Source organism: Alosa pseudoharengus, unplaced genomic scaffold (genome assembly GCF_046254945.1).
Source record: "Alosa pseudoharengus isolate Yale_2024_CS ecotype anadromous, Long Island Sound unplaced genomic scaffold, YU_APseudo_1.1 YU_APseudo_1.1_scf_17, whole genome shotgun sequence".
NCBI classification, from domain to species: domain Eukaryota; kingdom Metazoa; phylum Chordata; class Actinopteri; order Clupeiformes; family Clupeidae; genus Alosa; species Alosa pseudoharengus.
Window position 1 is genome coordinate 18,481,476 of NW_027468640.1, and position 12,500 is coordinate 18,493,975.

The following is a 12,500-nucleotide window of genomic DNA, read 5'->3' on the forward strand; positions in this document are numbered from 1 at the left end:
GGGCTGAAGCTCATTGGCATAGGCACTCATGCACGAGATTCGCACATGCCAAACACCTTTGTCTCAGCAAACAGCGGTGTGGAACCCTGACATGCCGAATCTCACGGCAGAGGAGGGAAAAACAACACCAACAGCGATTGCACTCCACTTTCCAGTAGCCTGTCTGGGTGGCCAGGCAGGAGTTCAAAAATGTGGAGTAAATGTTTCGAAAGCAAGTCTAAACTTCAGTTTAATACATTGTATGGTTTCACTGAATATAATCATTTCTTAGGTACACGGTATACACAGCACTTTAGCTGCACTGTGGTACGTTGCACACAGGCCAAAGATCACCAACCGAAAATTGAGGTTTATTTCATATATATATCTAAATAGTCCAAAATCTGAATATCAATAGTGACAAAACACATGCAGGGCAGCATGCCATGGCAGTCCTCTCTACCGTGTACACTTCTAAGCTGAGACCCCATGGCATTAAACCTCACCCTGTTCTTTCCTGTTGAGTTTTGGCCACCAAACTGCAGACTTTAGAAACCTCACAGGTCTATCTGAAACGATGCCACAGGTGAGAGTACTCCTCTCTCACAACGTTTGGGTAGAACATTTCTAAATTTACAACCTGACCTGGTATTGTTTTATTTTTATTTAACCAGGTCAATCATGGGCCAGTATCATTCATTCACTGTGACGCAAAAAAATGGCTTATATGTTGCTAAAATGGAAAGGAGACATAGATTGAAGAGATAGACCCTTGAGGGTTGCCATCTTTAAATCTCAAAACGTTGTCCTTACTCTTCACATGTAAGCGCCTCTTCACATTTAACCCAAATATGCGTGCGTGCGACAGAGGGAAAGTTCTTTGGTGTTGCTTTAACCCAAACATGTCTACAGATGTCTATGCACAGCTATCGACCTAGGGCTACGATTTTGTTAGTAAACAATCGGAAACTGTTTGCAAAGTGCTACATAAATCAAGATCGTTGTTATTATTATTATTATTATTATTATTATTATTATTATTATTATTATTGTTGTTGTTGTTGTTGTGACTATGTCCCTGACACTGGTGATGACCAGCTGACAGCATGGGTAGAATAAGAAGCAGTCACATGTAGTCCTATGTGAATATGAGTCCTCCAGCCCTGAGTGCAGTGGGGGCTTGAGTCATGCTGACAGATGCGAGGAGTCGTCTTTGCGTAAGCGGTTAGGGTAGGGGAAGACTAGGGGAAGCCTAGTCTTACAAGTGATAGGATCTATGGCAGGTCATCCGCAACTTTGTTACTCATGACGGAGCGAGTTCCCAAACCCCCACCGCCAAACTGACAACCCAGGCCCAAACAAGAGCCTTGAAGTTGGGGGTGACAATATGGAAGATCCCTTACAGAACTGCCATAAGCTAAGTGTTTATATATGAAAATACCTCAATGGGCAGCCTAAATATGATATGCCATGCTGTTTTTAAAAAAAAAAAGAATAATCTGAACCCGAGATTTGCATTTATTTATTTCCACAAAGAGGCCGATTGTGATGTATAACATAATCAAGTAATATGTACTGGTTCCAGAGTATCATCAATATATTTCCCCAAATGGGTCATTGTTATGATTTCTTTGACAAATCTATGCGTACAATCTGGACATATCTTTGCATAGTAAAGCAGCCAAGGAAATTGCAATTCATGATTTTTACATTAAGGATGCGATACACAAGTGATTTTGGAAGCACCATCTGTCTATAGCAGCTAGGCTATGAGCCTCTGGTTGGATTACATAAGGCTCTACAGAGGTGCACGTAAGTGTAACAATCTGGTAGACAGTCTATATATAGCTTAAGTGGGTGTGTTCAGAGTAGGTGTATGAATGAATGTAGATCCCTCAGGAATGGCTACTGGTCTAGTAGTAAGGATGTGTGTGTGTGGTTGTATGAGGACGTAGGTGTGCATTAGTGTGTGTGTGTGTGTGTGTGTGTGTGTGTGTGTGTGTGTATGTGTGTGTGGGTGTGTGTGTGTGTGTGTGTGTGTGTGTGTGTGTGTGCAAAGATGTTTCATGTCTCCATTAATACTGTGTGTTGAAGGAAAGTAGAGAGAAGTGTGCATGTGTGTGTGTGTGCTGAAGGAAGGTAGAGTGAAGTGTGTGTGTGTGTGTGTGTGTGTGTGTGTGTGTGTGTGTGTGTGTGTGTGTGTGTGTGTGTGAACGTGTGTAGGTGGTATAAATAGTTTGACTATGCATACTGTTATAAATCTGGCCTGCTTTTTTTGCCTCTGGTCACACAGCAAACTTCCCTGCAGACTGGATTCATTTCCTGTACTTCACCTTTCCCTGAACTCTCCCCCTCGCCACTATACACACTACCCCCTTCCATCCCTCCCTCCCTCTCTCTCAGTCTCTCTTCCATGAACCGAACCATCCTGTAAATGTTTCCCCTGTCCTCTTTTACCCTCTACTCATCCCCCTGTTCCCTTTCCTCTCTCTCGCACGCGCTTCTTTCTTTCTCTACCTGAGGATGTCCACTTGTGCTATATTTTTATATTCCCACGGTCTTACCCCCCCCTCTCTTTGTCTCTCTCTCTCTCTCTCTATATATATATATATATATATATATATATATATATATATATATATATATATACATACCGTATGTAACACATACATACATTTTTCTTTTTGCTCTCTCTCCATTTCTCTCTGTGTCTGTCTCACGGGTGTCTCACGGGTGTACTTTCATCTCAGGACTCCTCCAACACACTCCCTTATTTCTTGCGCTGTCTTCTCCTCCTCCTCCTCCTCCTCCTCCGCCACCCTTTCCCTCGATGGCTGAGTGCTAATAAGCTGTCTCAAACTGCTCCACGCTGACTGACCTCAGATCAGCTGTACCTGCTTTATAATTATGGACATGACTGACTTCACACTGCGTTTGTCTGACCCTAGACAACCCTTTCATTTCATTGCATATGGTGAGTGACCCCCCTTTTCTAAAGAAATCCTCAATTGGAGAAATCTCTTTTTTTTAAAAAAAAGATGGATCTTCTTTGTTTTGTTTTGTTCTTCATGGGCATTCCCTGACTTAACTGTTTCTATTTAAGGCATCACAGCTGGTTGCTGCTTAATGTTTTTAGTGAAATGAGAGTGTGTCAGGGAGCTGACTTTTTTTTTTTTAATTCACTGATTAAAAAAAAAAGACAGAGCATCACCAGAGGATGACAATCTTCTGGAGAACGCTTCACCCAAACATACCACCCCCTCACCCTCAACACACAAACACACACACACACACCATCCTCTCCTAACTGCCCCCCCCCCCTTTCTATTGCTGCACCGGAACATCCTGCTGTGTTGGATGGGGTGGCACATTTTAATGGGCCCTATCTCACAGCAGCCATGGCATGCCAATAGTGGACACAAAAACACCAAAAGAACACATCGTCATTAACGTTGTGAATTGTTAGGCAAATGCTGACTTGTGCTGGGTATGCAACAAGTGAAGACGCAAGAGGTGGAGCACTGTGAGAGGACTCTCGACTTGTGTGTCTTTGTATGCATGTGTGTGTTTGTGTTTGTATGTGTGTGTGTGTGTGTGTGTGTGTGTGTGAGAGAGAGAGAGAGAGAGAGAGAGAGAGAGAGAGAGAGACAGAGTGAAAGATGAGCATGTTTGTTACCATAATGTCTTGTCTTTTGTAAGACACGACATACACAATTAATACTAATATATTGTGTATAACACATGGTAAAAGTGAGAAAAACTACACAAATATGGACCACCAACTCTGATTATGGTTATATTACATTTGCATGTTAAATAGCCTGCGCCTCTTTGCTCACTCTACAGTGTACAACCGGTACAACCCTTTGCTGTGCACTAGGCCAACAAGTCTCTTCTCCATCTGTGTGGCACCTCTGTCTAACACGGACAACGCAACACAACGCTGCCATGTCCTGACCCAAGACCAACACTGCGAATCTTCACAGGCACCGCGTCGCTTACACGTTGTACTCAAGGGCTCTGATTCAGACCTGATACAAGAGGAGGGGGGGAAAAAAAGACTGACTCCAATATGTTACTGTACAGTACAAGTGGTGGCAACAGGTTGATGCCATAAGACTTGGCTATGTCAGTTACATGCAGTGATTATGGAGGGGTGATGTTTGGCATGGCCCTTTTTCTATCTGTTTTGCTTAAAATGTATGCTTGTGCATGGGTACTAGTCTATCCAGAGACTGGAATAAACATGCTGTGGATGGCCTAAAGCAGACCGATCCACTTTGTCAATTGTGGTTAAACTCCTCCATAACAGGTCTTTATATGCCATCTGTTTATGGTCGGCAAGTGAGCTCCCCAAATGGACTCATCACAATAACCATTATTACAAAATTGCCGGACGTCCAGGGTTGTAGCGTGGAGCTTTCAGTTGTGCTGTGACTAATTTCAGGGTGGCTGTGTGCTCAGAGCAAAACAAATAGGCAAAGGGGATGTGCATAATATGTCGCACTACAATTCAAACTTCACCTTCTGTTTTTAAGGTCAGTACAGCTGTGCTTTCACTGTGGGAAGGCAATGTGTACATCAGAGTCTCTCTCCAACAGAGTGTTAATTGCCGCAATTAAAGTAATCAGTGGTTTGGTGAGTAAACTCTGAAGTAGAGCTACCCTTCAAGAAAGCAGGAGTCGCATAGGAGACGCAGTATGTACAGTATGTGTGTATGTGTTTGGTGTGTGTACTTGGAAGACTGCACTGAGATGAACTGGCAAACATGACATAATGAACAGATTAAGGGACCAAAATGCACGTTGGTTCAATCTAGTTTGAAAGTAATATTCATCTCTCTCACTTTCTTTAAACGAAAAAAACGTCAATGGTGGTTTAAAATAAGAATCCCAAGAATAAGAGGCATTCAGTCCCTGGCAGACACTTGCATGCCAAAGAGACGCAGATGAAAAAGGCAGTCTAAGGAGCACGAGAAAGAGAGCAAAACTGTACCCTCAGTCATGCCCTCAGAAGATTTTGCTACGACTCAGTACCCTTTCAGCGAAACGAATATTTTTTGTAAACGTTGCCCCGTATGAAAGATGAGTTCAGTATTATTTCACTCTAACGTTTTTTGGGTTATGGGACGGCATTATGTATCCGGACGACATAGATGACACGTCTGCTTCTTATCTCGAGAGGAATTTCCTCCGCGCCCCTGTGATGTGCGTCAATAACGTGCAACCATTTTCACTCGCTTTTCTCCCCCTTCTCTCTCGCGGCCATCTCAATTAAAAAGGTACATTAATGAAATAAATAATTACCAACAAACAAATACTAATGCAGGGTGCAATCCTCGCCAATACCAGATTTAACCGCTTCGATGCTTTGGTTTGCAAGCGTATCATCGTTCAGAAAGAACAATATACACTATCTTAAACAAATATTTCTAGAATCAGCAGACGTTTATTTTTAAACGCTCTGATGGGAATGACGGGGCGCTGAGCTAGCGTTTAGATCTGACTGTACGCCGGGTCCATTTTCTTCCTGAATTTCTTTCAACAAAAGATTAAGGGAGGGGAAAGGACACGAGTATGCGAGGGGAGCAGGAGAAAAGTGCCATCATGGGTTTCATCTTGAATTGCAATGCCAATCCATCCACCATCACAAAAATAGCTGAACTACAACCAACCAGCCCCTCCGGTGTATGACAATGAACAACTTTTGAACGTTGACTTAAGCAGAAAGCCTAAAACCCAATTTTCACCGACTCAGTGACTATTAACAACTTAGTCCATGTTTTGAATAGATTCAGTGTTACAGTTACGCGGTCGCTACTTAGAGTGAAAACACTGTAGCGTCAAAAGAGGTGACTACCGGAGCTAGTAGGCTACTCCAAAGAGGTGACGTTAGGACAAGACGGGTTGTGGTAATCGTAGGTAGTAACTAGTAGCTCTATTTATGCCCAAATTGCTACAATATGTATCGCAACTTGGAGTTGACGGTCGTATGTGCTCCTATCCTAGACAAAAGTCGATATTTCTCAACAGTGCCATACTTTACGCGTCTTCCAACAAAAGAATTAGCCAAGCTAATCACCCCGCTACATTTACGATTTATTCACAGTGCCCAATCCTCAAATCATTCATCACTTGTTCCTCAACAGACACAACGTCGATAGAGAACGTCATCTTTAACACCAAAAGCTCACGTTTCGACATGTCGAGTACATCGAGTACTCTTTTGAAATACAAACTACAATCACTCAAAGTTCAGTAGCATGTTTTTGACTCATGTAGCCAGCCTGATGTCCTCCTTGCTTACAATCACAAGTCTTGCTAAAATACAATCACAGACCATGCATTGTGCACGTTGCAGTATTCAAGTTCAGCATTAAGATTGAAACATAGCGGAAACTTTGTAAAAGTTCGATGGTTATTATTTAACAAACGATGCGTAATGCCCGACTTCGGAGAGAACACTTTTTTTTTATAAAAGACAGATTATACCTGAATAATGATAAATAAATGTGTTATCACAATTTAACCTGCAATGCAACTAATTTGGGCCTAATTTAAAGTTGCGACATTTTCTTGATCCATATTCGCATCATCGTTGCCGGCAGTTTGGAACACATAGCCTGGCGGTGGGATAGGCGCACATAGCCGGGCATCATACATGACATACACCAAACTGCACAAGTGTGTGTGGCTACATGTATGCACTGAACAGCACGCATATATGACCCGCCAATCACTCACATCGTACGCATGCTAGCTGGATGAAACAGAGTAAAACTACTACATTAAGGGAAAAAAAAACATAACTATAAATTGTTTAGACAATACTGATGATGGTTCTATACTGATTATATCCACAGGAAAAAAAGTCGTCGTCAGATATTTGGTTGTTTGTAAATGTAACAAGTATGTCATTTTGGGAAGCCTGTAACCGCACTATCAAACGGAGTGTATCCATCTTATCATCTATAAAGGTGCATGTATATAAATATTGATACATTTATCTGTATTAACTATATATTCCTGATGAAAGTAAGGCTCAATGTACTTACGGGAGAGGCGACGATGAGATTAATGACAAGACACGTCATGATTACGTTTCACTTGAATTAAATACATTACGAGTTAGGGAAAAAAATGGAAATCGGGGTTGTTGTATACAAGCATACGCCGTTTCCCCCTCCCTTGCTCTTTCTCTTCTCCTCCTCCTCCCCTCTTCTATCGCACGTCTCTCTTGCATTTTTTTCGCAAAGATCCATTTATTGTGTAGTCGTGAGTGAGTGAGTGAATGAGAGAGAGAGGGAGAGAAAGGGAGCGGTGATAGAGTGGAGTCTGATGTAGGTTGCAAATGTAATTAGACTCTTTCGGGCACCATTTTAAAACATTCCCACATGCGGGGCAGCTATCACTCTCTCGTTCGCACAGCATCTGATCTATAGGACGGCAGGATAGGCTTTAGCAGTGCATTTGGGACACATCTCAAATATTTAAACTATTCTATTTCAAATACATATGCCCCTAATTTGGTCCATCAGAAATGCGTGTGGCATTTTGATATATTGTTGCTTTGCAGGTATCTGGTGAATCCCATTATGTTGTTACAAAATTCTAATAAACAGTTTAGACTACATGTTTCTGCTACTGAAGAGGGTGAAAAGTTTCGTTTAATGATCGTTTATTGTCATAACAATGTAGGTAAGTAGTAAAGCGTGTATTTGTTGACATTGGTCGAGAAGAATCTCAATATTTTTATGCAAGAACGTGATTCTGTCGAGGAATAAAGGTGCAGAAAAGTTGCCGTTGCTTTGTGCGGTTACAGACTGAGAGTTGTCGTTGCAAGCCGGAAGTTTGGTGTGTGAAAGTTTTTTGACTCCTCCATGTCTACCCCGGCGGATTTTCACAGCTCACGCGAGCACATGCAGGCTGTCCGCGGCTTGCGCTCACGTGAGGCTGCGCAGGTGCACTGCTTCCAACTGGCCCGCGCTGTGCCACATAATGTCGCACCCTCCTCCCACCCAAAAATAGATAGATAGATAGATAGATAGATAGATAGATAGACATGCACCTGATCAATTAAAACAAAACATCAGCGTTTTAGTTTTGCTTCTTTTGATGCACATAATCAAGAGTACAGTTGAATAACTGAAAACATTTGTCAAATGGTATTTGTCAATACAGAATGATCCAATGTCTCAAAATACATTTCCTAGTTAATTAAAAATGTCTGATTTTATTCTTCACCAAATATCATAAATAATATCCCCATAGCCATGCAGTCTTTGTCACATTATTCTCTAAATGTATGTTCTCTGAACATACTTAGGTTCGTATAGCCTAACATTCTAAATATATCACTGTGGGTGGAAGTGTTAATGAGCTGTGGGCATATATACTCTCTTCCTGACACAAAATGTGATCCAACACATATCTCACTATTTTGTAGCCTAGGGGTTAATTTGGCCAAACATTTTTTTCCTCTCTTTTTAAGGTTTAGCAGACTTTAGTTTCTGTGCTTGTGATGTTTGTTTGTGTTAGCAATGTATGCAGATATGTGTTTGTGCCCATGTGGGTGTGTGTATCTGTCGGGGTTCGCACAACGCCATTTTTTGTATGTATGTATGCATAAGTATTGTTTATTTGTGTGTATTTGTATGCATGCCTATCTGTGTCCAATGTGTATGTGCGCTTGTGTGTATGTATGTCCGTGTCAACAGTGTGTGTGTGTGTGTGTGTGTGTGTGTGTGTGTGTGTGTGTTACAGTAGCATCATCACCCGCCCCTGACGTTTTGATTGTTTTCTCCTCCGCTGCAGAAATGCTGCAATTAATATGCAGAGAGTGAGTGAGACGGAGACAAACAAAAAAAGAGAAAGAAGAAAAAAACAGACAGAGAGCGAGGGAGGGGGTTAGATGGCACATAGAGAGAGAGGGAGAGAGAGAGAGAGAGAGAGAGAGAGAGAGATGGAAGGAGGAATAGGGGGGTGGGGGGTGAGATGAAATGAGAGATGGTGAACGACGGAGGGGTTAGAGTGAGAGAAAGAGATGGAGTGAGATATGAAGGGAGGGGGGCAACACGGAGAATGAAATCTGATAGATGTGAGAGAAAAGAGATGTGGGGAGAGAGAAAGGGTGGCAGAGAAGGAGGGAGGGAAGAAGGGAGGGAGTTGTCTGACAAAAGAGGGGGATCAATACATACATATTTAGTGGGATATGGAGGGAAATCGATTGACGGAGGGGTAAGGATGGAAAAAAGGAGGGATGGTCTGAGGCTGGAGAAAGAGAGAGACGGAATGAAAGAGGGAAAAGGGAGTGAGAGAGAGGAGGGGAAGAGGGGGATGAGACAGAGCAGGGGGGGTGGTGATATGGTGGAGGCTGTTGGCCCTTTGTCGCAGTGTCAGGGTATTGATACTGTAATACTCACCAGCACAATGGAGCCGTGGCGACGGCCGCCATGACGATGCCTCTCAGCACAATGCAGCCACAATACGGAGGGCACTGAAGCATCTCATGCAGCACTGCAGGCCAGAGGGAAAGAGAGAGTGAGGGAAAGAGAGAGGGATGAGGAGGAAGAGAGAAAGGAGGAGGGACGAGGGAATGAGGGATTTGGTGAAAGAAAGAGAGGGATGGAGAGAGATGGAGAGGGAGAAGAAGAGAGTGAGACAGTGGAGAGAAAAAGAAAGGAAGAGAGACAGACAGGCACAGGGAGAGAATGAGTGAAGAAAGAAGGGGAAAGGAGAGACAGAGAAGGCAGAAGGGAGGGTGTGAGAAAGGGTGCGTGTGTGTGCATGTGTGCATATGTGTGTGTGTGTGTGTGTGCATATGTGTGTGTGTGTGTGTGTGTGTGCATATGTGTGTGTGTGTGTGCGAGTGAGTGTGTCTGAGCATATTGTTGGGAGCATTTTGTGAGTGCATGTGTAGCCTGCAGGGTGTGACTATGATGTATGTGAGAGCGAGTGTATGTAATATATTGACTTGGAGAGAGGCAGCAGGCGAGACAGTACAACCAACTGCAAAGGTGCAAAGACAACAGAACCACTTCAGAAAATAAGAAAAAAAGATAAGGAATGACACGCAAGCCCTGGGAAACATTTGAAAATGTCCAGCCATATTAGATATACATCTATCATCTCAGCCTCACACAAGCGGCTTAATGCAATGATTTGCATACCGCACACGTGAACTGGCTTCTTCACGGACAAGCGCTTGGTTGTTAGTCGCCAAGTCAATGTGTATGTGTGTGTGTATGTGTGTCACCAGCGTCTCTCTCTCTCACTCCCTCTCCTTCCTTCCTACTCCTTTCCCTTTATGATCTATAGTTCCCTCTCTCTCTCTCCTCCCTCCCCTCTCCTTCGCCCCTTCCCCTCTTAATATGATGTAAAAAGCTAATCGCATGCAAATGTCTGTTGTCCCGGTAACCAGGCCCAAAAAATCCCTTTGATGTTTCACCCGGCTCATTCTCCCCACGTTCTCTTTGTTCACCACAGTCTCTCTGCTTTGTCAACATCCCCCTTTACCCCTCTCTCTCTCCCTCTCTCTGGTTCACTCATGCTCTCTCCTCTATCCCTCTTTCTCTCTCTCCCTCTTCACTGGCTCTCTCTTCAGATTTCTATCTAGACAAAAAAAAAAAAAAAAACTTGTCTACCCCTCTGGTATACCTCCCTCCCTTCCTCCCCTCCCTCTTTCACTCACTCATTCTCCTTTTTTACTCCCTTCTGTTTTGTCATCTCTCTCTCTCTCTCTCTACTTGTTCCCTGTCTCCCCTCTCTGTGCCCCTCTGTCTGTGCCTCTCCGCTCTCTCTTTTCCCATCATTCCTCTCCACCGTCCTCTGCCCCCTCTTCCCTCTCTCTCTCGCTCTGTCTTTCTCTCGGCTAATCCTCTATCTGTTCAATCCCTCACTGTTTCCCATCATCCCTCATATTCTCACACTTCCCCTTACCTCTCTCTCTGTCTCTCTCTTTCTATTTTTATTCAAACCTTTCCTCTCTCTTCATCACTCTGTTTATAACTCCCTTTTTCTGTTTTTCGTTTTGCTCTTTCACACCCTCTCACATTCGTCGAAGCTTAGGCACTTTTTTTTTGTGTTGTTTTCCGGGGTCTTCGCTAGTTTGTTCGGTGGGTCTCCAATGACATAACTGAATGATGACGCTAAACTCCACGATGTGCGATATTTATAGTTGTTGTTTTATTCCGCACTGCCTGCTCAAGGCATAATGTATATGGTATGACACATACATTCCCAGTGGGTAAAAAGGGAGGTTACAATTCAGTCCAAGTTTTGTTTTTTAATGTAATACAGAAACAAGTCAACACACGATCAAGTACAAATGGTTATCAAGTAAAAAGCAGTGTAATAGAGTACAGACAGGGCATGCAGTCATTTCCCCTCCAAAAATATCAGTGAAACCATGTAAACATTGTATATTATGGTTAAAGCAAAACAAGCTTAAAAAATGGCACCATTTTTTTCCCCTTTTCTTCTATTTTCTTCCTCTCTTTTGGATAGTGCTAGTATTTACATTCGGAACACAAAGCCTCTGCCAAGGCCTATCTTTTTTTTCACGATGGAAAAAGTCTTTACAGAAAGCAAGAATATAACGACCTACAGTGGAAAGTATTCCTGGGTCTGAGCTATGTGTTTGTGTGTGTGTGTGAGTGTGTGTGTGTGTGAGTATGCGAGTGTGTGTGTGTGTGTGTGTTAGTGTCTTAAGACTCAGCTACATCCTTTAATCTAATGAAAACATACAGCTCAAACAAGACAGATCAAATCCACTATGAACAGGTAAGGGCAGCTTATAGTTTAAGGCACATTCCAAGTGCCGCAAGACTGAGTGACTGCATTCTTAAGTAAAACCATAATAGCCCCCAATATCCTCCTCTGACTCCATGTTCTCGAAGAACAACTGACAGAGAGAGAGAGAGAGAGAGAGAGAGAGAGAGAGAGAGAGAGAGAGAGAGAGAGAGAGAGAGAAGTAACCAATGTGTGTTGCAATGGGACAGGGAAAAAGGGAATTTCTAAGGGGGCAAGGGACAACTCGGTTGCCAGGTCCACCAAAAGTGGATTAGCCGTGCAGCGGCAGTGTTGATTCGTTAGCCCACGATGGGCGAGGCAGATCCGCCGTCGTTGAGTAGATTACAAGATGAGAATCCGGCGCGGCCACGGCAGATTAGCGCTAAACTGGATCACAGCCGCGGAATAAAAAACAAAACAAAAAACAGCTGTAGGGTGGTGTTAGGGTATAGCGACGACACAATCTCAGCATGCGGAGGACTTGAATCTCAAAGAAATGGGTGAGAGGAAAGACAAAAAAAAAATCAATAAACGTATCGTTGATCTACCAAACATGCGGACGATCTGAGTGGTTGCGTTTGAAGGGACTGGGAGGACTGTCAGTGGAGTTTGGAGATTAGTGCACAGTGCCTCCCCCCATCTACACCCCTCCATACATGGTACAGAGGCCCATAATGGAACACAATGAGGCACCTCTGGAGCAGACAAAAGCATCCAAGTCTATGAGGAGAG

At 43.3% G+C, this 12,500-nt stretch overlaps 2 protein-coding genes across 6 annotated transcripts in view; both read right to left on the reverse strand.

The window, feature by feature from the left end:
- Window positions 1–9,789, reverse strand: part of znf219 (zinc finger protein 219) — a 28,045-nt gene extending 18,256 nt beyond the window's left edge. For 3 of the 4 annotated variants that reach the window (XM_076288772.1, XM_076288773.1, XM_076288770.1), the window contains exon 1: window positions 7,034–7,423. The gene's annotated coding sequence lies outside the window, so the exon portion shown is untranslated. Of the gene's footprint in view, window positions 1–7,033; window positions 7,424–9,400 lie in introns of those variants that run through there. The other variant, XM_076288771.1, reaches the window with a different exon arrangement.
- A 1,458-nt stretch (window positions 9,790–11,247) lies between these two features.
- arhgef40 (Rho guanine nucleotide exchange factor (GEF) 40) overlaps window positions 11,248–12,500 on the reverse strand; it is a 42,401-nt gene continuing 41,148 nt past the window's right edge. For both annotated transcript variants that reach the window (XM_076288776.1, XM_076288775.1), the window contains exon 27: window positions 11,248–12,500. This exon is cut by the window's right edge and continues 1,632 nt beyond it. The gene's annotated coding sequence lies outside the window, so the exon portion shown is untranslated.